Source organism: Rhinopithecus roxellana, chromosome 9, assembly GCF_007565055.1.
Source record: "Rhinopithecus roxellana isolate Shanxi Qingling chromosome 9, ASM756505v1, whole genome shotgun sequence".
Lineage (NCBI taxonomy): Eukaryota > Metazoa > Chordata > Mammalia > Primates > Cercopithecidae > Rhinopithecus > Rhinopithecus roxellana.
The window spans coordinates 89,650,348-89,675,292 of NC_044557.1; the positions used below are offsets into that span (position 1 = coordinate 89,650,348).

Genomic DNA, 24,945 nt, shown 5'->3' on the forward strand with positions numbered 1-24,945 from the left:
TTTTTTTCCAAAGGGGAAAAACAAAAACAAAACAAACAAACAAACAAAAAACCAGAGAATGAAGTGGGTCCACCCAGATCATCACAGACACCACAGTATTGACCAGAAATGACAATAACGAAAGGGGGAGAGAAAAACAGGTCACCATGCTGTTCCTGCAGAATGAAATGATAAACATGGGCTAGACAAGGGTCATGAAAAATGTGAGAAACTCCAAAACTATATGCAATGCTTACTTTATATGCTTTCTTTAAGGTGCACAGACCCATAATTTATATCATATTCTCAACTGGATCCATGACTTCAAAATGGCAAAGAAGCACTTCTCTAACTGAAAACTCAAATCATTTTCAACCACAATATTATTCTTCTGTGCATTATTATTCACATTATGTTTCAGATGCTCTGCAAGGGGCAGGATCCAACTTATTTTCTTTAATCCAAATAACAACAGAAATACTAGTTGACATATATTGGGTGTTTATTTTGTTTCAGGAACCATAATAGCACTTAAATACTTAATCTCATTTAATCTCAGAAACACATTGAATCAGAAACTATTTTACAGATGAGGAGTCTCAAATGCAAAGTGACTTTCTGAGTTTATGATTCCAAGGAGTGGTGGAGCCCAGGCTCGAACCAGCTTACCTTCAGGAGTTGTTCTTTCAATCACAGTGTGTTACTGCGATTATTTCCATACTTACACTTTTTCAATGATTTCTATGCATTGTTTCATTTTATCATCACAAGAAGCTCATGTGGTAGCTACTGATTATGTTATTTTCACTTTACCATGGAGGAAACGGACTCAAGGACCTCTCTTCTGAAAGTGTTTTGACATAAACACTTATAAGTGGCAGAGTCCATTGTAGATCCACATTGCAGTTCCTTCCTTTTCCTATAAGATTTTTTTTCCCTCTAACCTGAAGTCTGGTTAGCTCATGAGAATTGATCTGGCTCAGGCCACGTGTGCACAAGTGACAGGTAGAGGCTTGACCATCCATTGTGGACTTTGCCACAGTCTTTTCCTCTGTCATCACCTTGCAGAACACGGCATCTACACCATGAGCCTTAGTCCCGGAGTAAGCCCAATAACAGAGTGGAACACAGGTCACAGTTGACTATAGTGAACACACACATAGTGTGAATAAGAAAGATAATTTTAGTGTTTTAAGTTCCTAAGATTTTAGTTTGTTAGCATCCTCAGTATAACCTGGTCTATCTCTAGATTTAGATGACTCGAAGTCCATGTAATCAGCCATCTGATGGGTATTATCCTAAGTTTAAATATGAACTCTGTTGATCCCGTAGGACAGGATGAGTATAAAGAAAACTAATACTCTCTAGCTCATCTCCACAAATGGTCAGGAGATTTAGTTGAGCTCCCTGTCCTCCTGTCCTCCTCTCACCACAGGCCCAGTCAAATGAACTTTTCAAATAAAGAGGACCAGGAGTGGGGTGTGGGACCTGGATGAGGCTGAGGTGTACCCTCTTCCCCACCATGCACTCTATGATGAAGAACCAGGATGGGTCCTATGATTGGGCACTCTGATTAATCAGGAAGTTGAGTAGCTGGAAGAGCATTGCAGACTGTCTAATTTTCAAAGGAACTCATCAAGATAGCCAGGGTTTTGGCTACAGAGCCAGGATGGGACAAGAAGTCCTTGATGCCTCCTCATCATGGACCAAAAGAAGCATATTTGTCTTTGCAATCAGGAAGTACCTGCAAAGAAAATATGTGAGCAGGATTGTGATTATTTTACACGCACTCTCTCACACACACACACATATACTCATGCATAGACACTCATACTCCCACATTAACAAACGCACACACTCACATACACCATACTCATACACTGATGGATACACACACACAAGCATGCATTCCCTCACCCACACATGCATACAAATGATGAACTGTCCTTCATTTTCATCCACTATTTATTTTGCCATTACAGTTTGATTTTAAGAATAATACATTGTACTGCATAGGGTTGTTGGGAAAAATACATCTATTAGTGAGGTATCAAAAACAGGACTTGACATTTCATGGTTGCTCAATGAATGTATGGCCTGTCTTATCTTCTGATTTTCTTTTCCAGTAGTGACATTGATGTTGGGAATTATTTCCATGCATTATTTACTGAAGAGTAGGAAAATAGCTGGCTATTGTCTGTCTAATAACCTCCACGTGAGGACCTAGAAGCCACTTTCCAACCTTTCCAGCAAAAGACTAAATATATCTCTAAGACATCAGATTAACCCTGAAGAAGAAAAATATTTGAACTGCTAATGTGTTGTTACTTCATGAGTCTCTATGGTTTTTCTATTCTCAAGTGTTCTCTGGGAGGTTACCAAGTGATCAGATGTGGAAAAGAATTAACATTCCTCAGTACTATGATAAAATACTGGGTTTCTAACCAACTCCAATATTATCTCAATACATGTGTGAATTCACTGAAGATTTGGTATAATTCATAACTAATAAACTTTAAAAAGTCTAAAAAATATTTTTGAAAAAAATTGGAAAAAGTTCATCTGTCACCGCTGCTTGTAATGCCCTTCCTCTCTGTCTCTTCTTTTATCTACCTGGAAAACATATGTGCTTCATTTTCTTTGATTAGCATCCATTTCATTCAACATTAATTGAGTAATTTAATTCAAAATACATCTATTAAACACACTATGTGGTAGGCGATGAAAATAACAGTGTGACGAAGGCAGCTAAGCTTTCTCTCTGCAGGTGCTTCAGATCTGAAGGAAGACTATTAAACACGATGGAAAGGAAGCAAGATGATGTCATGGCAGGTGTTAGTGGAAGCCCTGGGAACCTGTTGCCAGCCAGGCACCAAACTGAGGCCAGGATAGGTGGATCACGAATGTTCTTCACACCAGACGAGGTGCCATTCACGTAGATGTGATGGAAACCATCTTTCTTGGAAAGGATACAGTGAGATGCCCTTGTTCTATGTACAAATAACTAACAACTGCATCCCTACACCTTGCTAGTTTTGGGATACAAAATAGAGGACAAGTGAGCATCCCTCTAATTCTGGAGCTTAAGCAACAGTGAGAAACAAAATCCTAAATAAAGTAGACATCACAAGGCAAGTTAAGGTTTGTAACTAAAATAATAGTATCATTTACCGTCAAAATGGAGACATTTCTAAGAGAAAAAAGACAGTGCTTTGTTTGCCAGTTTCCCTCAAAGTGTCCCAGGGAAACCTAGATAGATGCTCACCCTCGTATTGGTGAACTGTAAGGGTATTAAGAAGAGGGCGTCGGCCGGGTGCAGTGGCTCACACCTGTAATCCCAGCACTTTGGGAGGCCTAGGCGGGTAGATCATGAGGTCTGGAGATTGAGATCATCCTGGTCAACACGGTGAAACTCCGTCTCTACTAAAAAACAAAACAAAACAAAAAATAGCTGGATGTGGTGGTTCTTGCCTGTAGTCCCAGCTACTCGGGAGGATAAGGGAGGAGAATCACTTGAATCCATGAGGTGGAGGTTGCAGTGAGCCGAGATGGTGCCACTGCACTCCAGCCTGGGCTACAGAGCAAGACTCTGTCTAAAAACAAAGAAGGAGAAGAAGAGGGTGTCAATAAGAGAATAGCTAAGGAAGTGTAAGTTAGCAGAGTAAACATGGGCCAGGTAAGCCTCCACCTCCAATTGTGGGCTTTCTCATCCTTGGTAATGGAGTATGTCACCTGTGGACGAGACGAGGAACAGAGTCCTGCTAAAGGCCCTGTGTGCTTGCCAGCTTGACTGCAGTGAGTGAAGAAATGCAAGCACTGTAAGGAGTGCTGCAGATCCCCGAACTTCTGATACATCTTAGCCCAATGATGAAGACCCATTTTGCCCTTAAAAATATTTCTAGTTGTGGTAGGGGGATAAATTAAAGGGAGCCAACCAGGAAGAAGAAGCCACCTGAGAGGGCTGCAGTATCCTAGCATGGAGGCAGTGAGGTGGCCAGAAGGAGCGGAGGTGCGGGGTGTTCAGGAGGTAGACTCACTAAGATTTAGTAATCAAGTGAGAGGGACTGAGAAAGGGAGGGGGTGGAAATGCAGTTTACTGAGAAAGGTAACCTAAAGGAAGGAGAGCACTGATGAGTTCAAGTGGCTGGATTTTAGGTGTCCCGGAAACATCCAAGTAGAGGCATTAATAAGTAAGCAGTATAGATGTCAGGAAAGGATTTTAATTACAGACAGTGCTTAGGATTCATTATTAAATTGAATGGTAACTAACATGAATGAATGAAAGAATTCCTCCTATTGTCAAAGGAGATAAGTAAGACCATCAGAAATACCAACATTTCAGAGGGGGAAAAAAATCCAGGATCCCAGGAAATTTCTGAGAAGGAATATGTAAGAAGAAGAGGAAAAGAGGAAAATCCAGAATACAATTGTACCCCTCTTCCCCCTCCCTCACACAAACAGAAAGACACTCATGGAAATAAAATGATTCTGAAAAAAAGGAGTAATAGTAATCACTGGTTAGAATCAAAAACTGGATGTGGACCAAACATTACAACTATGTTCAATAAAAATAAACACATCAGTGACCTAGGAGAAGACCATTTTTTATTTACTCCTATTTCTTTCCTTTCTCCATATATATACATTCACTACAAGAAAATTCCTTCAGGACAGAAGGTCTGTGGTGTTCCTTGATGTATCCAGGACTGACTCCAATGCCCAGCTCATAGTGGCTGCTCAAGAAGCATTTGCTTTTGAATGCGTGGAAAGTAAGAAAGAAAAATCAATCCAGTAATCCAACTACTGGCCATCTACCCAATGAAAAGAAATTAATTTATCAAAAAGGTACCTGCACCTGGCCGGGTGTGGTGGCTCACCCTTGTAATTCTAGCACTTTGGGAGGAGGAGGTGAGTGGATTCCTGAGGTCAGGAATTCAAGACCAGCCTGGCCAACATGGTGAAACCCTGTCTCTACTAAAAATACAAAAATTAGCAGGGCATAGCTGTGCATGTCTTTAATCGCAGCTACCTGGGAGGCTGAGGCAGGAGAATCCCTAGAACCCAGGAGGCAGAGGCTGCAGTGAACCGAGATCACACTACTGCACTCCAGCCTGGGTGACAGAGCAAGACTCTATCAAAAACAAAAAGATACCTGCACCTGTATGTCATCACAGCACTGTTCACAATAGCAAAGATATGGAGTCAATCTTAACATCCACCAATCAATGAATGGATAAGGAAAATGCGATACACACACACACACACACACACACACACACACACACACAGTGGAATACTGTTCAACCATAGAAAAAAAATACAATCACGTATTTTGCAGCAACACGGATGGAACTGGAAGCCATTATCTTAAGTTCAACAACTCAGACATAGAAAAGCGAATACCATGTGCTCTTACTTATATATGAGAACTAAATAATGTGTACAGACTGGGGGCGGTGGGTCACGTCTGTAATCCCAGCACTTTGGGAGGATAAGGTGGGTGGATCACCTGATGTCGGGAGTTTGAGACCAGCCTGACCAATATGGTGAAACCCTGTCTCCACTAAATACACAAAAATTAGCCAGGTGTGATGGCATGCATCTGTAGTCCCAGCTACTCAAGAGGCTGAGACAGGAGAATTGCTTGAACCCAGAGGCAGAGGTTGCAGTGAGCTGGAGCCAAGATCGCGCCACTGCACTCCAGCCTGGGAGGGAGAGTGAAACTCCGTATCAAAAAATTAAAATAAAATAAATAAAAACAAAAAATAAATGTGTACAGATGGACATAGTGTGGAATGATAGACAATGTAGGTTTGAAAGTTTGGGGGATTTCAGGGGTGGTATTGATTAGAAATTACTTAATAGGTACAATGTATGTTATTCTGGTGATGGGTACACTAAAAGTCCTGACTTCACCACTACCCAATATATCTGTCTAACAAAATTACATTTGTACCTCATAAATTTTTACAAATAAAATTTTTTTGAAAGGAAAATACAATCATGAAAAATGTTTGCCTAGAAGTCTTGATTTCCAGTGCAGAGGCAGCCTGAATATGGGGTTGTCTCAATTAATTTTAAGTCAAAATGAATTTTGAATAAGTTCAGGGTGAGCTGAAAATAGCACGTTCTAAGTAAAGAAGTTTCCAACTAGCCTTGCTTTGATGAGTTGGGAAAGAAATTGAACAAGATGAAGCATTTTCAACTCTTAGCCAGAATATGCCAAAATCCATCTCTCTAAAGCAGGTCTTAATCACAGTCAAATTTCTCCTCAAAGTACATTAAGGTTATATAAGCCTCCGGGCTTCATTCAAGTGAGCTAGAGCTAACTCTTTCTGTCTCTTCCTCAATTATTGTCATTGTTGAGTTATTAAGGCAACAAATTGTATTTAAGTATGTGCTTGACAAGGTCTCTCCTCCCCTGCAGCTAGAAGGATTCCCATAACATACAAGTGAGCCCTAACCTAAGGTCATGGGGATGATTTGGGAAAAGCATTTCTGCCCCAACAGAGTGATATGTCCCTGATGTCTTTCTCTTTCTCTTCTGTCTTGTTATTTCTGAGGCATAATATGAGATTTTGGAAGTTCAGGAGAATCACAGGGCGGTTAAAATCATTAATCTGTGGCTAATAAATCAGGATTAGCTTTTCTCCAGTTTTCTTATTGTATGAAGAATGCAAACCCTGATCTGTTTTAGCCTGTTCCTGGTTTCTGGCCCCTTGCTGCTAAAATCATTCCTAACAGAAACAGCACACGTTCCAACTTGGGCCAACATTCTCTCCTTTCCATGCTCATTGGAACCTTCCAAATATTTCAAGATTCAGTTCAAATACCACTTGATTCATCAAACATTTCCTTATGACTTAAGCTGACGTTAATCTCTCCCTATTCTGTTTTGCCATACTCCTCTATGTATTTAACTTCTGAATGTCTGTATAAATGTATACACAATTATTTACATGCATGTTTTTTGAGAGTAGAAGTATGATATTCTTTTTGATATCTTTTCTAGTAGGGGTCTGCAAATATTTTGTATAAAGGGCCAGATAGTGGTGTTTTAGATTTGTAGGTTATACAGTTTCTGTTGTAGCTACTCAATTTTTCCACTGTAGCCTGAAAGCAATCATAGACAATATATAAATAGAATGGCAAAGATACGCCCCTGTAAACTTTATTTACAAAACAGATGTTAGACCTGATTTAACCTTTGGACATAATCTGCCAACCTCTGTAACAGAGATCTATAATATACTCTTGAATATTCTGAAAGCAATATTGATTGGATAAAATGTACAAACAGACAATAATAGACAATTCCTTTCCTCTGCTGTCAACAAGTGTATGTCACATACTAATCTTTGAATAAGTAAACATCAGCCAAGGGAGGCAGTAATGTGCCTCATAGTATTTCCCCAAAAGTAGAACAGGAGATGTTTCCAGTCCACAAGATGTATTTAGGTGGTAAGAAACTCGCTGTTTAATAGCATAATTTACATAGGTTAAATGAAAGTCTCAGTTCAGGGTTGATCTCTTTTAAACACTAAGTGATCTTCCCATTCGGAAAGAATCACCTGCCAGACAGAGAAACAGAAAATAGAGCAAGTCCTTAAGAAAAGCATATTCAAATTCATACTGTTTGGTATCTGTATTTAAATGAACATTATCATAAATATAACCCATATCTATATAGTTTTTAGGAAGTATTTATTTAACTCAAGGTAATTAATGGATTTATGAAAAAACAAATAAGTAGCAGGCAGATAAAGTAAAACATTCATGAGGGGACATGTGAATAATTGAAGACAGGGAAATATGGATTAAGTTTAGTTTGATTACTCTGCAATAAAAATAACTCACTTCAAATCATGGACTTACCATCAATAAGCTCTATGACTCTAGAAAAATTTTATAACTTACCTAAGGCTAAATTTCCTCATTTATGGGGAAAAAAAATCATTGAGAGGGTCAGCTTATCTAATGAAAGTAAAACTCCCTTATAAACCATTATACAAATTTCACTTATTAATGACAAACCTAGCTTTTTCTGAATCAAAGAAGCTTTCAGCAGATTTTTCTCAGTTATTAATATTACTTTGCAGTTCATGCCTGAGACAAAAGCAATCAAGCATTTTTTATTGAACATGAAGATATCAATATTCTGCTTGAGAGTCAACATACAGGCATACTTGAGGACCTACTAGTTTAAAGAAAAATGTAGGCATTAACACCTTATTTGGGTCATAAAATTGGTTATTTAACAAATAACCACATTCTAATGTGTAACATGTTTATCACAATTTAGTGGTGGCATGTCGACAATTGCCTCCTTTTACAAAATTTACTATTCAGTTTTATTCCAGCTGTATAATATTAGCAATAAATCCACAAGTAATATTGTGACTTTTTTCAGTTGATTAAACTGAAATCATGGATACAAATTAAATGTTGGGGATTGTATTTATTGCTGATCCATAATACATAGTTTATGTAGAATACATTTAAAATGGCCAGTGTTCAGAGTATTCAGAAAGAAGTAAATCCACAACATATTCCAGAATATTTTTTGTTTAAACTTTAGATGGTACATCTTTGAAATATCATCTAATGTAAATAAAAAACTTTACAAGCTAAATGACCTCCATAAGAACAGGATATTTGTTATGTTAATGGTTCCTAGTGCATAGTAGGAATTCAATAACTGGTAAAAAACTTGCTTTCATTTTCCATGCTGCTGTAAGAAAGTATCACAAACTTAGAGACTTAAAGGAACATACATTCATTATGTGAAAACCAGACGTTCAAAACGGGTGTCACTTGCCTAAAATCACGGTGTCAGCACAATAGCATCCTTTCTGGAGGGTCTGTACGAAAGTCCCTTTCTTCCCTTCCCAGCTTCTAGAGGCCATCTGTATTTCCCGGCTATGGTCCCTTCCATCTTCAAACCAACAGCATAATTATTTGAATCTTGGGCCTCTACTTCCACTGCCATATCTCTTTCTTTCATTTTAATCTATCGTCTCACTCTTATAAGGACTTTTGTAAAGACATTGTGTCTACTCTGGTTATTCAAGGTAATATTCCCACTTAAAGGTCTTTATATTTTTTGACTCGAAAGCTACCATCTTTACAGAATTCAGAAATTAATGTATGAACACCTGAAAGTCATTATTCTGCCTACCAAAGGTCTTCAAGATCAAATTTTTAATTATTCAAGCCTATTATTTCAAGTCACTACTACTTTTTCTAGATTAGGAGATATATAGACATTAAATACTGGTCCTATCAAAAAATATCAGCATCTAATAATACTAGTTAGTCTTTCAAGAACATTAAATTGAGGACTGTTCATGTATTATGTCAGTTAAGTCAAAAAGTTGAAAATATTCCAGATGGAATTACTGATATATAGAAATCAGAGATGTATGAATATATTCTCATTAGATGCGGAAAAAGCATTCAATAAAATTCAATATTCTTTAATGATAAAAATTCTCAACAAAGTAGGTGTAGAAGGAACATACTTCAAGTTAATAAAAGCTACCTGTGGCAAACACACAGCCAGCATTATACTGAACAGAGAAAAGTTGAAAGCATTCCCCATAAGAACTGGAATAAGTCAAAGATACCCACTTTCACCACTTCTATTCAACGTAGTCCTGTAAGTGTTAGCCAGAGCAATCAGGCAAGAGAAAGGAATCAAGGGTATCCAAATGGAAAAATGGAAAATCTAATTACCTCTGTTTGCCAGTGTTATAATCTTATACCTAGAAAACCCTAAAGACTCCTCCAAAGAATCCTAGATTGATAAATGTGTTCAGTAGAGTCTCAGTTTGCAAAATAAATGTACAGAAATCAGTAGCACTGCAATATATCAACAACAACCACACTGAGAATTAAAACAGGAATACAATACCTGCACAACAAATAAACAAAAACATAGGCATAGCAATAAACTTAACCAATGAGTCGAAAGATCTCTACAAGGTGAACTACAAAAACACTGCTAAAAGAAAACATAGATGACACAAACAATTGGAAATACAGCCCATGTTCATGGATAGGAAGAATCAATATCATGAAAAGGACCATACTGTCCAAAGAAATATACAGATTCAATGCAGCTCCTATAAAAAATATCCATGTAATTCCCCACAGAATTAGGAAAAGATAGTCCTAAAGTTAATGTGGAACAAAAAATAAGCCTAGATAGTCAAACCAATTCCAAGCAAAAGGAACAAATCTGGAAGCATCACATTACCCAATTTAAAATTATACTACCAGGTTATAGTAACTAAAGGAGCATGGTGCTACTGGTATAAAAGTAGATACATAGACCAATGGAACAGAAGAGAGAACCTAGAAATAAAGCCAAATACTTACAATCAGTTGATTTTTGATGAAATATACAAAAACAAAAACTGGAGAAGGGGTATCTTATACAATAAATGGTGCTGGGAAAATTGGATAGCCACATGTGTTACTGGATTTTGATCTCTCACCATATACAAAAATTAACTCAAGATAGATTAAAAACTTAAATCTAAGACCTGAATCCTTCCAATTCTAGAAGGAAACCTAGGAAAAAACCCTTCTGGCCACCAGCCTATGCAAAGAATTTATGAGAGACCCCAAAATCAAATGCAACAAATACAAAAATAAATAAATTGGACTAAATAAAATTAAAAAAAAAAACCTACTGCACAGCAAAAGAAATAACAATCACTTTTAAAAGGCAACTTAAAGAATGGGAGGGAATGTTTACAAAACATGAATCTGATAAATAACTTGTATCAGTAATCTGCAAGGAACCCAAACAAGTCAGAATAAAAAGCAAATAATGTCACTTAAAAGTGGGCAAATGATATGAATAGGCATTTCTCAAAATAAAATATATAAATATGCAATAAACATATGAAAAAATGCTTAACATCACTAACCATCAGGGAAATTAAAATTTAAACCACAGTGAGATACCACCTTACTCCAACCAGAATGACCACTATTGAAAGTGGAAAAAAAAAAAATATTGGTGCAGTTGTGGTGAAAAGGAAATGCCTATATACTGCTGTTGCAAATAGTACAACATCTAAGGAAAACAATGTGGAGATTTCTTAAATAACTAAAAGTAGATCTACCATTCAATCTAGCAATCCCACCACTACTGGGCATCTACAAAAAAGAAAAGAAATCATTTTATCAAAAAGACACTTGCATGAATATGTTTATTGCAGCATAATTCACCATTGCAGACATTGAATCACCCTAAGTCCCGACCAACGGATGAGTGGCTAAAGAAAATGTGACACACACACACATGCACGCACACACACACACACGCACACACACACGCACACACACACACACATGCACACACATGCACACACGCACACACACACATGCACACATACGCACACACACACATGCACACACGCACGCACACACACACGCACACACACGCACACACACACGTACACACACGTACACACGCGCACACACGCACACACATGCACACACACGCACACGCACAGACATGCACACACGCACACATGCACACACACATGCACACATACACACACACATGAACACACACACACCTGCACGCACACACACACACACGCATGCGCACACACACACATACATGCGCACACACACACATACACGTGCACACACACACATATGCACGCACACACATGCACACACATGCACACACACACATGCACACACACACACGCACACACATGCACACACACGCACACACACACACACACTGCGAAATACAACTCAGCCATAAAAAGATGCAATAATGTCTTTTGCAGCCACTTAGATGGAATTAGAGGACATTATTCTTATTGAAGTAACTCAACTATGAAAAACCAAATACTGCATGTTCTCACTTATAAATAGAAGCTAAGCTATGAGTAAGCAAAGGCAGACAGAGTGGTATAATCGACACTGAAGACCCAAAAGGGGTAAGGTGAGAGAGGGATCAAGGATGAAAAACTGCCTTCTAGGGTACAATATACACTGCTTGGGTGATGGGTGCACTAAAATGTCAGACTTCACCACTATACAATTCATCTATGTAACCAAAAACCACTTGTATCCCAAAAGCCATGAAATGAAATAAAATTTAGGAAAAATTATAGCTGTATAGGTATACTATACTTCACTCAGGGAAAAAAAATCCGAATTCAAATATAAAGTACTGCCAAATATCAGTTATGGAGAGAACGTCTTCAATTTATTGGCAGGAAGAGTTTGAAATTAGCATTATCTTTTTATTTAAAGTTAATTAATTCTTGAGGCCAGGTGTGATGGCTCATGCCTGTAAACCCAACCTTATGGGAGGCCAAGGCAGGTGGATTGCTTGAATCTGGAAGTTAGAGACCAGCCTGGTCAATATGGTGAAATTCCTTCTCTACAAAAAAAATACAAAAATTAGCTGGGCATGGTGGTTCACACCTGCAGTCCCAGCTATTTAGGAGGCTGAGGCAGGAGGATTATATGAACTCAAGAGGTGGAGATTGCGGTGGGTTGTGATCATGCCACTGCACTCCAGCCTGGACAACAGAGCAAGACCCGGTCTGTAAAAAATAAAAATTACATTAATTAATTAATTATTTTCATGGGCCAATAATAAATTACGCTTTAATGACAGAGTTCCCAATGAGCCTTGTTTACACTGCTAATTTTAAATTACACTTATTTATTTGTATTGCAAGATGAAAACTTATCCTAAGTCTGTAAAAATGGTACAAATCTTGTATCTGTTTTCCAAACTACAGGTAGTTTTTTACAATCAATAATCATTTATTTTGTGAAGCAGCTTGAGAGTTAAGCCTAGCAGATATTGTTATTCCATTTTATTTTTGGTTAGCGCAAAAGAAATTGCACTTTTTGTTCTTAAAGATAATGGCAAAAACTGCAGTTACTTTTGCACCAACCTAATAGAAGGGTAGCTAAAGTCCGGAGGACTTTAAAAAGCTTTCAAAGTTGTACAGGTGATAAAGACTGAAGATCTCCTCACTCTTTGTTAATTTCAATCACTATCAATCAGCTATGAACTTAAGATATTATACTACCTATGTTGGGGTCAGGCGCCGTGGCTCACGCCTGTAATCTTAACACTTTGGGAGGCTAAGGCGGGTGGATTTTGAGGTCAGGAGATCAAGACTATCCTGGCCAACATAGTGAAACCCCATCTCTACTAAAATACAAAAAATTAGCTCAGTGTGGTGGCACGCCCCTGTAGTCCCAGCTACTCAGGAGGCTGAGGCAGGGGAATCACTTGAACCCGGGAGGCAGAGGTTGCAGTGAGCTGAGATTGCGCCACTGCTCTCCAGCCTGGCGACACAGTGAGACTCTGTCTTTATTTCATATGGCACACCGACTCTTTAAGGCTTTTGACTACGTGATGGTTAATATTGACAGCCAGCAAGGCAATGGGAGCACCAGTCCTCTAACTTCAAGGATGTACATTTTTTCAACATGTAAAATAAGTTTGGAAAGAAAAACTTTCCTCAGAGGCTCCAGACAAGAATGATTGATTTGCTGAAATGGGATCCCACACAACATCTCTTCAGAATGAGACACACTTTCCATGACAGAGCAGTTTTTGCAATGGTTGGGGGCAACCGAATCTTAGCACCATGTGTGACAGTAACCACATGACCCAGGATCCACTTGTGCTACCATAAACCACATCACCTAGAGCAGCTACACGATAGATGTTGCAATGGTCAGTGGAAGGATCAGCTAAGGCACTGGCTCAGAGACAACACCCTGTGGGTTTGGAGTGCTTTCCTCCAGGATTCAGTAAGGTTGTCCTCCTTATCTACCATTTTGCTTTCTATGGTTTCAGTTACCTGCCATCAACCATCGTCTGAAAATATTAAACGGAATATTCTACAACAGCATGCAATTGATAAGTTTTAAATGGCAGGCCATTCTGAGTAGTGTGATGAAATTTCATATGGTCCTGCTTTGACCTGCCCTGACATGAATCATCCCTTTGTGCAGCCTAACTATGTGGTCATCTGTTAGTCACGTAGTAGCCCGCTGGGTTATCAGATCAACCATCCCAGTATTGCAGTGCCCATGTAAAAGTAATCCTTATTTTACTTAATAATGGCCCTGAAATGGAAGAATAGTGATGTTGGCAATTAGGAAGTACTGAAGAGAGGCCATAAAAATGATTTTTCTAAGTGAAAAGGTGAAAGTTTTCTAGTTAATAAGGAAAGAAAAAGTATTGTATGCTGAGAGTACTAAGATCTAAGGTAAGAACACATCTTCTATCAGTAAAATTGTGAAGAGAAAAAAAAAATTGTGCTAGTTTTGCTGTCACACATCAAACCCCAAAAGTTACAGCTAGTGTGTGATAAATGCTTAGTCAAAAAGAAAAGTTTGTGAGTAGAAGATATGAGTAGAAACACGTTCTGATTGGCGGCAAATGGCTTCATACTATGCTCAGTTTCAGGCATCCACTGGAGGTCTTGTAGCATAGCCCTCATGTACATGTACAGAATCAACAGGCAATATATGGTCCTCTATACCAAAGGTTAGGATTAAAGGGTCTGGGAACTGAGATGTGAGAGATAATTTGATCATTGCTGTAGTGACCCACTTTGGGAATTTTTACTTTGTGTACCCTCAGCTTGAGGCTCTGTCCAACAGAATCAACTGGATTTTCACCAGATGATGTAGAATCATTACTACATGATTCTACTGACAGTAATGATTCTACTGACTAACACAACAACTACACATGGTCATTTTCTAGTTTCTCATGTTGTTAGAAGCAATTGAATCTCAGTACCATATGTCACAGAAAGAAGTAAAACTAAAACTCAAATGACTAATCAAGGAAGGTTTTAGTTGTTAGTTCTTCCATGCCCTATAAATGCAAAATTGCAACAGAATCTGAAAGTGCACATTTATTAATGCCTTGTGGGGCAACCTTTGGATCAATGGGAACAGAATTATGTGGAATCTGGTGCATAAATGTTTCCTTCTGTTGTCCAGAGGGGCATACAATTTTGAGGTGTTTGGTACATGGCTCCTCACTGGGTCCCAGCAAGACTGAGCTCTAATTGAATACAAAGAAAGCAGTGGAAATTCTATCTAACCCATGCAGTTCAGGCATTTCCCACATAGAAAGAAGAGCAAAATATTATTACACAATTGTCTCCTAACATGCACAGAACAGGAAATTCCAATTAAGCAGCAGTGCTCATTAGTCTAAAGATAAAAACATAATTTAATATGGAATACCATCTAAACTCCATCCCCGGGATATCTTGAGCTGTGTTCTTTGACAGACAACTTCCAAATCTCATTTATACACTTTCTTTGTGTTCATTGCATTTTACTTAATTAAGTGTTCTAATCTTTTGTCTGGAAGATTTTCTGCTGTGTCATATGATAGGCACAAATATCCTTCCACTCAGTATGTTATATGAAATAAAGAAAGAAGTGAGGAAAAAAACGGAGGCATATCAAAGATTGCCATTAAACCACCTGAAGCTAGGAGAGAGGTATGGAAGAGATTCTCCCCCAAGCCTTCAGAAGGAACCAGACCTACTTACACCTTCATTTTGAACTTTCAGCCTGCAGTATTGTGAGGCAATACATTTATGTAGTTTTAACAATCCAGTTTGTAGTACTTTTAATGGCAGCCCTAGCAAACTAATACAGTGACTGTCTTTATTCGGCCACCATACACTGCCTGGTCGCAGAATAGTTGCCTTGCTGTATCACAGAAAATATACCCATTGGCTCCCAAGGTACCTTAAAGTCTCATCCCCTTACTTCTTCAGGCTCAAAATGGAAGTCAGGGTTGCCATGTACATTAAATTTATGTTGGAGGAGTGTAGTTTTTCTTCAACTTAAAATCTGTGGATTAAAGAGATGTTATTTCTCCCCACACCACCCAACACGTGCAGTATTCAGTGAGGAGAGAGGTCCAGGGAAACTGCAATACACAGTTCTCCTCAAATAAAGGAGTAAAGAAGTCATGAAATGGTCAATGAACCATACCAATTCTGAAACCACATTGCCGTGTTATTCTACTGCTTGATTAGGAAATAACATCCTGCAACTACTGCCTGTACCTTCTGGGTTCTGGACTTCACCCCCCAAATCATCTTTTCTTTTTATAAGATTTATCTTTTCCTTACAGTTAAGTAATCTTAGCCAGCTTCTTGCCCGTAATTATAAATCCAAAGGCATATATACATATATGTGTTTATATAATAGTATATCATATGTTTTTAATATAGTTATAACTATATACGTATATATGTGCATACACACGTGTGTATAGATATACACGTATGTATGTATACACGTATGTATGTATACACACACATTTTGGGCATTTATCATTCTGTTAATGTAAGCTGCTGTAATTCCTTTAACAATTTTACGGCAATCTTAAGTTATCAATACTCTACTCTATTAACCACACCCATATTTGTATTCCAAGACCTCGAACCATTGTAAAGCTACTACAAGATCATGCTTAGCATGCTTAGAATTTCTACGGTTTGAATGAGTTTACAGGTCATGACTATACCGTCTTTATGGGTTATTTTGTTTAATTAAGAGCATCTATGAAGTACCTCTAAACTTTTCCCAGGTCTCATCAAGATCTTACAGAACATCTTTGATTTGAATTTTCCTGTGAAGCCACAGGTCAAATCAGTGGCAACACTCTGCATTTGTTTTCCTTCTTTGGGGCTGTGACCTACTTTGAGAACCATTTGCTAACTGTAGAAATGTGCATGAGAAATAGCTCTATTTTTCAAACTAGGCCAGTCCTGTATTATTTGTATTTCTCATAACACTACTAAAATATCAGATAGGTTTTTTTCAACTCATCTATCACTATGTACACATTTTCATACACATCTAAATCATTTAACACTTTCAACATTTTGCCTAAAAATATCTTTAGCCATCTTTTCCTTTTTATTGTTGTTATTATTACAAGCAGCAATTTCACTGAGCTTTCCACCACTGCAAAATATACTTCATCTTTTCTCATTTCTCCTTTCTCTAGTGGCACTTTGCTTGCTGTCCCTCAAGCTCTCAATGTCTTCAAGTCCACTCTAGTTCCAGTATATTGACCAGACTGAAAACCAATGCCAATTTTTAAAAATGTTTTGTTAAGGTCGCATCTTGATTCTAGGGACAAAACTGTGTTTCAATTGTCTAATGCTATGTCATTTTTAAGACCTCAAAACTTAATGGCTTAAAATAAACTTTAATTATCCTCCTGACATTGTAGTTCAGATGTTCAAAAATACATCGATTAGGTGGATTCCCTTGATTCACATAAGATGAGTGAGCATCTGTGGCTGGGGGATCCCCTTCCAAGATGGCATCTTGTCTCATGGACCTAGTGTCTTGGTGACCTTGACCTCTCATTCTTTCCCCCGGATGTTTCATCTTTCAGAACCACCTGTCATGGTTTCACTTTCTCCCAAGACTGTTAGACTAGTGTTGGTTTCCTCCAGGGCAAGGCATCTAGAGTGTTTTCCAAAAGGCAACTTTCTAAAAGACAGGAAGTTGAAACTACTAGTCTCTGAAATACCTGGATACTGATACAGGCAGCATCGCCTCCTTTGTATTTTCTTATTCAAAGCATACACAAAGCCCAATCAGATCCAAGGGCAGAAGACAGAGACCCAAGCTCTTAAAAGGAAGAGGTCAAAAATTTTAAATTTACACACTTTCCTTGTGCTTTGTGACTTTGTACAAGTTATTTAACCTCTTTGAATCTCAATTTTCTCTTCTATTAAATGCAAGTGTAATAGAAAATAATTCTATTATTACTGCTTGCAAAGACTGTGCAAAGACTGCGATCAGAATTAAATGAGATCACAAGTGTGCAGTGCCTATCACAGTAGACCTGGCACAGAGGAGAGTCAATAAATACTGTCTGTGATAATTATTATATTAGCATGAACAACATTTGAATTTTCTTATATTATCATAAGAAGCTAACTTCAAAGTATCCATTGTTAAAATTTAGACATAGCCATTTTCCAACACATGTTTTCAGCTAACAAGAAATTCCCATGTAAAAGAGAGTAAAGGTCTAAAGAGCTGTGGGTGTGCTACAAATCTCAATTTCTTTTGGGATGTATAACTATGCTTTGTATTCATTTCTTGTTTCATATTTATTAATATTAACATGGTTTATAAAATCTCAGCTGGGGTTTATTAAAGTATAGTTCATAGTGATGTGCTGAATAAATATGCCCCAAATTCCTAAACTAAGAAGAAAAGCAAATCAAAAGACATGGATTTTGAAAAACATCAACAAATCTGCCAAATACCAGTAGAAACACACACACACACACACACACACACACACACACACACACAGAGAGAGAGAGAGAGAGAGAGAGAGAGAGAGAGAGAGAGAGAGAGAGAGAGACAGAGAGAGAAGCATTAGATTTAAGAGCTTAACATGATAGAAAATCACCTATAATGGTCCTTTAAACACGAATACATAATGACATACATCTGAGTCCACAAAATGCCCTTGTTTTAAACTACATTATTCTCAACCTCTTGAAATTTCTGGCTTTCATCTTCATCTTCAGAAAATGCTCTCCTCTCTGGACACTGAATGACACTATCTTAGGATATGTTGCTTTTAAATGGCATGAAAAGCTTTCTCTGCTCTTTGTAACCATAATTATAGGTCCAGACATGGTATAATAAAATTAATACTCAATGCATTCTTAGAAGAATTGGGATCAAAATCTCAAAGTCTTTGCTAAGCATTTGCTTGCTATTATTTAAATGGTGAAAGTATCAGTTTCTGCAATCATGAGCGTTTACTAGATCATGCCACTGTGTCTAAAGTGGTGTGTAGACTTCAAGCCATACAATTCAGCATCTCAGTGAATAGAATCAAAAACCTTGTCTCTTCCATTCGTTTTTTTTTTTTTATCTCAAGGCTGTTTTCTCTCCTAGCAATAAATTACCAGCAGCAAATGAGACTGTTCAGAGTCAGCAAAAGAGAGTATGATTTTGTTGTGTGTGAAAAGCAAAAGTTCAAATATTTACTCCGAACTGGACGGGCAGTTCAAAGATCAGTTCCTAATAACAATAATAATTAAGGCTTCATTTTAATTAGTACTTACTAGGTTTAAGGCACTGTTCTGGTACTTAACAAGACTTCATTCTTCTCAAAAAATATGTAAAGCAGTGACTATAATTATTGCCATTTTATAAATAAAAATGTTTGGCATAGAGATATTAAAATGCTAGACCACGACCAAGGAATGCATTTAGAGTGTGAAGGAGCTCACTCAGCTCTGTCTCACACAGCAGATTAACTGTGGACAACTTTTATTTAATGCTGTACTAATCTTCCTCACTGAGCCAGTAACTTTCCACATTGAAGAAAATACTGTTTGCCTTAAGGCAATCAAGCTCCCCTTCCTAGAAGGGCTTTGCTCACACGTAGGAGGAGAAGTGTTTACCTAAATGAAAACATTGGTTTGTCGGGAGAACAAGACCACTAGGCATTGAATAACTTTTATTTATCAAACTTACTAAAACATGCTCTGTGATTAGCTTTGTAGCCTCTGAAGCATTGCCATGGAGAAGGGAGATAATTTGGGTCAACAAATAAAGCTTAAAGTGACAGCAGACAGATTTGAAGTCAATATGTGGCTTTATTTTTAGAGACAGAATGATTGGGAATGTCCTCCCTAGGGTCTTCAACTGGGAGGTGGGAGAATCCTGAGACTCACGAATCTCACAATATGGTTTACATGGTGCATGACTGTATTTATGTGTAGTCTATTTTGATCCGGACTCATCTGTTCTGATTATAATGCTACTTTCTTTTAAAATTAAAACATCTAGAAATGGCAAAGAAATCTATCAGTGCAGGATGGTACAATTACTCATGATTCAGCCAAGCAGGGTTTAAATTTCTAAGCTGACACAATGCAAGAATGCAAGTTATTATTATTATTATTATTATTATTTTGAGAAAGTGTCTCACTCTCATTTTCCTGGCTGGAGTTGAGTGGCATGATCCTGGCTCACCCAGGCCTCAACCTCCTGAGTTCAGGTGATCCTCCACAATTCAAGTTCTTAAAGTATCATATATATGTTTTAAGGATAGCAATAACCATTTTAGTGAACAGGAGGTAATTGATATAAAACATAAAATGTTGCTTTCAATTATGAGTACTAATTACATGAAAATGTCATGCTTATATCCTCTCTTTTTCTCTCTTCCATCTCCCTTATTTATTTCTTACTATATTTTATTTTCCTTAATAAATCGTTTTGAATAGTTACTTTATTCCAAACATGTGTCACTAAGGCCACAAAATTAAATAAGGTATAAAGGTAATTGCCCTCAAACAGCTTAGGGGATTTTAAGATATGGAGAAATGTAACTACATAATTGCTTTATGGATACTAGAATGGTATAGTGGTAGCACTATAAATAGTTCCTTTATAGTACTAGAGTAGTGTTATAGAACTCTGGCAAGTCCGGGCGCGGTGGCTCAAGCCTGTAATCCCAGCATTTTGGGAGGCCGAGACGGTCGGATCACGAGGTCAGGAGATCGAGACCATCCTGGCTAACCCGGTGAAAACCCGTCTCTACTAAAAAATACAAAAAACTAGCCGGGAGAGGTGGCGGGCACCTGTAGTCCCAGCTACTCGGGAGGCTGAGGCAGGAGAATGGCATAAACCTGGGAGGCGGAGCTTGCAGTGAGCCGAGATTGCACCACTGCACCCCAGCCTGGGTGACAGAGCAAGACTCCTTCTCAAAAAAAATAAAAATAAAAAAAATAAAAAAAAAAAGAACTCTGGCAAACATACATATTTCTAAACACCTCATATAGCAAGATTTTTAGATATTTCACCAAAAGCATGATCCACAAAACAGCAAATTTATAAATTGTACCTAGTTAATATCAAAAAAGTGCTGATCTCCTAAACACAGTATTTAGAGAACAGAAAGACATCACACAGAGTGGAAGAAAGTATTTATAAAGCATATATCTGATAAAGGAATCATGTAATCATATTCATGATATATAAAGAGTTCTCAAAACTCAATAATGAGATAAAAATAGGCACATTTTGACAATGGTGATGGATAAATCAACCTATATTTACATATGATAAGATTGCATATGGTTCAACACACACACCCTTACACATACACTCATACACCTAGAAGAACAAGTGCAACTGAGAACACTCAAATCAGATCAGCGGATTGTATCAATCAATGTCAGTATCCTGGTTTTAAAATTTTACTGTAGTTTTGCAAGGTGTTAATATTAGAAAAAAATATATAAAGAATACATGGAATTTCCCTATATTACTTCTAATAGCTGTATGTTAATTTATAACTATGACAAAAGAAAAAATAATTAAACAAAAAATTGACAAAGTGATTTAAAGAGGCATTTCACAAAGAAGATATATGAACGCGCAGGGCGCAGTGGCTCAAGCCTGTAATCCCAGCACTTTGGGAGGCCGAGACGGGTGGATCACGAGGTCAGGAGATCGAGACCATCCTGGCTAACACGGTGAAACCCCGTCTCTACTAAAAAATACAAAAAACTAGCTGGGTGAGGTGGCGGGCGCCTGTAGTCCCAGCTACACGGGAGGCTGAGGCAGGAGAAAGGCGTAAACCCGGGAGGCGGAGCTTACAGTGAGCTGAGATCCGGCCACTGCGCTCCAGCCTGGGGAGAGAGCGAGACTCCACCTTAAAAAAAAAAAAAAAAAAAAAAAGATATATGAACGCCAAATAATCTCCTGAAAAGATATTCAACATGAAGTGTTGGTGAGGATATGGAAAAACAGGAACTCATAAAAACTGCTGATGGGAATGTAAAATGGCAAAACCACTCAGGAAACTGAAAGTTTTCAAAAAAGCTAAACATGTATCTACCATATGGTCTAGACATTCCACTCTTAGGTTTGAACCCAAGATAAATAATAGCATATCTTCATGTAAAAATGTGTACAGAATATTTATAGTGTTTTGGTTTGAAGTAGCTCCAAACTGGAAACAAACCTAATACCCACCAGCAGGTGAATGGATCAACAAAATTTCGTATGGTCATACGATGAAATGCCATTCAACAAAAAAATAAGTGAACTATGTATATATGCTAAAACATGGATGAATATTAAAATAGCCATGCTGAGTAAAAGAAGTCAGGTTTTAAAAATAATACACTGTATAATTCTGTGCATGTAACATTTTAGAAAATGCAAGCTAATCTATAATGACAAAAATCAGATCAGTTCTTGCCCAGGGATAGAGGGAAAGGAAGGAGAATTTGCAAGCTGGAATCAAAGGTAAGGAATTATAAAGGTATATGATGAAAGTTTTGGGGTGAAAGATGTTTATTATCCTTAGTAGAGTGATTTTTTGCAGGTTTATCAAACTGTACACTTTAAGTGTCTAGAGTTCGTTTGATACCACTTCATCCTCAATAAAGCTGTTAAAAATGTCATGATTTAAAAAAATACACTTATGAAACATCCATACAGATATATGTCTAGACATAACTATGGGAATCTAAAATTGATGAGAGAGGCTGAGGAATAAATATGGTGTTTTGTCAGTGGTCTCTCTTTTGGTAATATTGAAGCTGAGAGACTGGATGAGATCTCTGAAGTGGCAGGATAGACGGGGACATCTGGGGACTGAGAGCAGTGCCATTCCAACGTTTAAAAGTTAGAAAGACAGAAGTCTTCAGAGGAGGCTGAAAAAGTCAGCAAAGCATAGTGGAAAACAAGGCACTGTGGCATGCAGAAATCAGAGCCTCTATTTCAAGAATGTGAAATGATGCCGAAGTCCTAGTAAGAGGAGCTCTGCAAACTGACCACAGTTTCAGCAACATGGAGTTCATTGCCCGGCTTAATAAAAATGAGTTTCCTAGGATGATGTCTGCTGGCACCTGGCTTGAGTGAGTTTAAAGAGGGAGAAATGTAAAGAGGGGCACCAAACTGAATGGACAACTCTAAGTTTTATGCTATCAGAGAGCAGGAAAAAGTAGCAGCGGCTGGAATGAAAAGGGTCATTTTCAAATTTGTTTTATTTTTTTCTATCGTCGGACATATTTCAGCTTGTTTATATGTTGGTTTAGGTGGGTGAAGAATCAGATATATTCATTAAGTTTTGAGGAGAATTTTATAATTTTCATTTCTTCAAAAAATATTATTATCAACAAAGCAAGCTTCTCAATAGAGTATCTGGAAAGGAAGGACACATTTCAGAACTGACTGACCTAAGTAGAAAATGGTCTGGGTGAATATAAGATCCCAGGATAGTGCACGGGACTTATGTGAAAAACGCAGACTGAAATTGAAAGGGATATGATTCAGGATGTATGTGTCAGCTCAGGTTGATGTAATAGAAGGCCACAGATTGGGTGGCTTAAATACCAATTCATTTTTTCACAGTCCTGGAGGCTACAAAGTCCAAGATTAAGTCATTAGCAGGTTCAGTGTATGATGAGTGCCAGCTGTGATTTGCAGAAGGCTATCTTCTGCATGTATCCTTACTTGGGCTAAAGAGAGACAGCAAACTCTCCTGTCTCTTCTATTAAGAACACTAATCACATTGATAGGGTTCCACCCTCATGACCTAACTACTTTCCAAAGACACCACCTCTTAATACCATCAAACCAGGGAGTAGGACTTCAACATACAAATGTGGGGGGGATACAGCAAGATTGTCTTTTTCTTCCAGCCATGATGAGCATGTGGGAATAGTGCCACAAATGGACTAATTCAGTGTTTTGCATCCCATGGAAAAGGAAAAAGTAGCTTTCTGTGGATGCAAGGGAGAGTTTACAATGGCAGCTTAAACTAAGCATTTAATGCATTCATGAGAACAGTGTAGAACTATGAAGCTTCATAAGCTTTGTGTAAGTTACACTGTTATCCTTTGAGTTAATATTTTACATGGTACTCTCAAAGTTGCTCCAAACACTTCTCTGGTGGCTCTCTCTCTCTCTCTTTTCTCTCCTTCTCCTCTCTATTTCAGATATATATATATATATATATATATATATGTTGTGGGAAGTCAGGGACCCCGAACAGAGGGACTGGCTGAAGCCGCGGCAGAAGAACATAGATTGTGAAGATTTCATGGACATTTATTAGTTCCCCAAATTTCTTACACCTGTCTTTACTATAATCTCTGAACATAAATTGTGAAGATTTCATGGGCACTTATCACTTCCCCAATGAATATCCTTGTGATTTCCTATGCCTGTCTTTACTTTAATCTCTTAATCCCATCATCTTCTTTATAAACTGAGGAGGATGAATGTCGTCTCAGGCCCCTGTGAGGATTGTGTCAACTGCACAAACTGTTTGTAGAGCATGTGTGTTTGAACAATATGAAATCTGGACATCTTAAAAAAGAACAGTACAGGAGCACCCAGATTCATAAAGCAAGTCCTTAGAGACTTACAAAGAGACTTAGACTCCCATACAATAATAATGGGAGACTTCAACACTCCGCTGTCAACATTAGACAGATCAACGAGACAGAAAGTTAACAAGGATATCCAGGAATTGAACTCATCTCTGCACCAAGCGGACCTAATAGACATCTATAGAACTCTCCACCCCTAATCAACAGAATATACATTCTTCTCAGCACCACCTCGCACTTATTCCAAAATTGACCACATAATTGGAAGTAAAGCACTCCTCAGCAAATGTAAAAGAACAGAAATTATAACAAACTGTCTCTCAGACCACAGTGCAATCAAACTAGAACTCAGGACTAAGAAACTCAATCAAAACCGCTCAACTACATGGAAACTGAACAACCTGCTCCTGAATGACTACTGGGTACATAACGAAATGAAAGCGGAAATAAAGATGTTCTTTGAAACCAATGAGAACAAAGATACAACATACCAGAATCTCTGGGACACATTTAA

The 24,945-nt window shown here is 37.9% G+C and overlaps 1 long non-coding RNA gene across 1 annotated transcript in view; it reads right to left on the reverse strand.

Moving 5' to 3' along the window:
- Positions 1-24,945, reverse strand: part of LOC115899685 — a 370,221-nt gene that overhangs the window by 253,208 nt on the left and 92,068 nt on the right. The window contains exon 3 of the long non-coding RNA XR_004059311.1: positions 8,599-8,606. This is a non-coding gene — a long non-coding RNA (uncharacterized LOC115899685). The remainder of the gene's footprint in view (positions 1-8,598; positions 8,607-24,945) is intronic.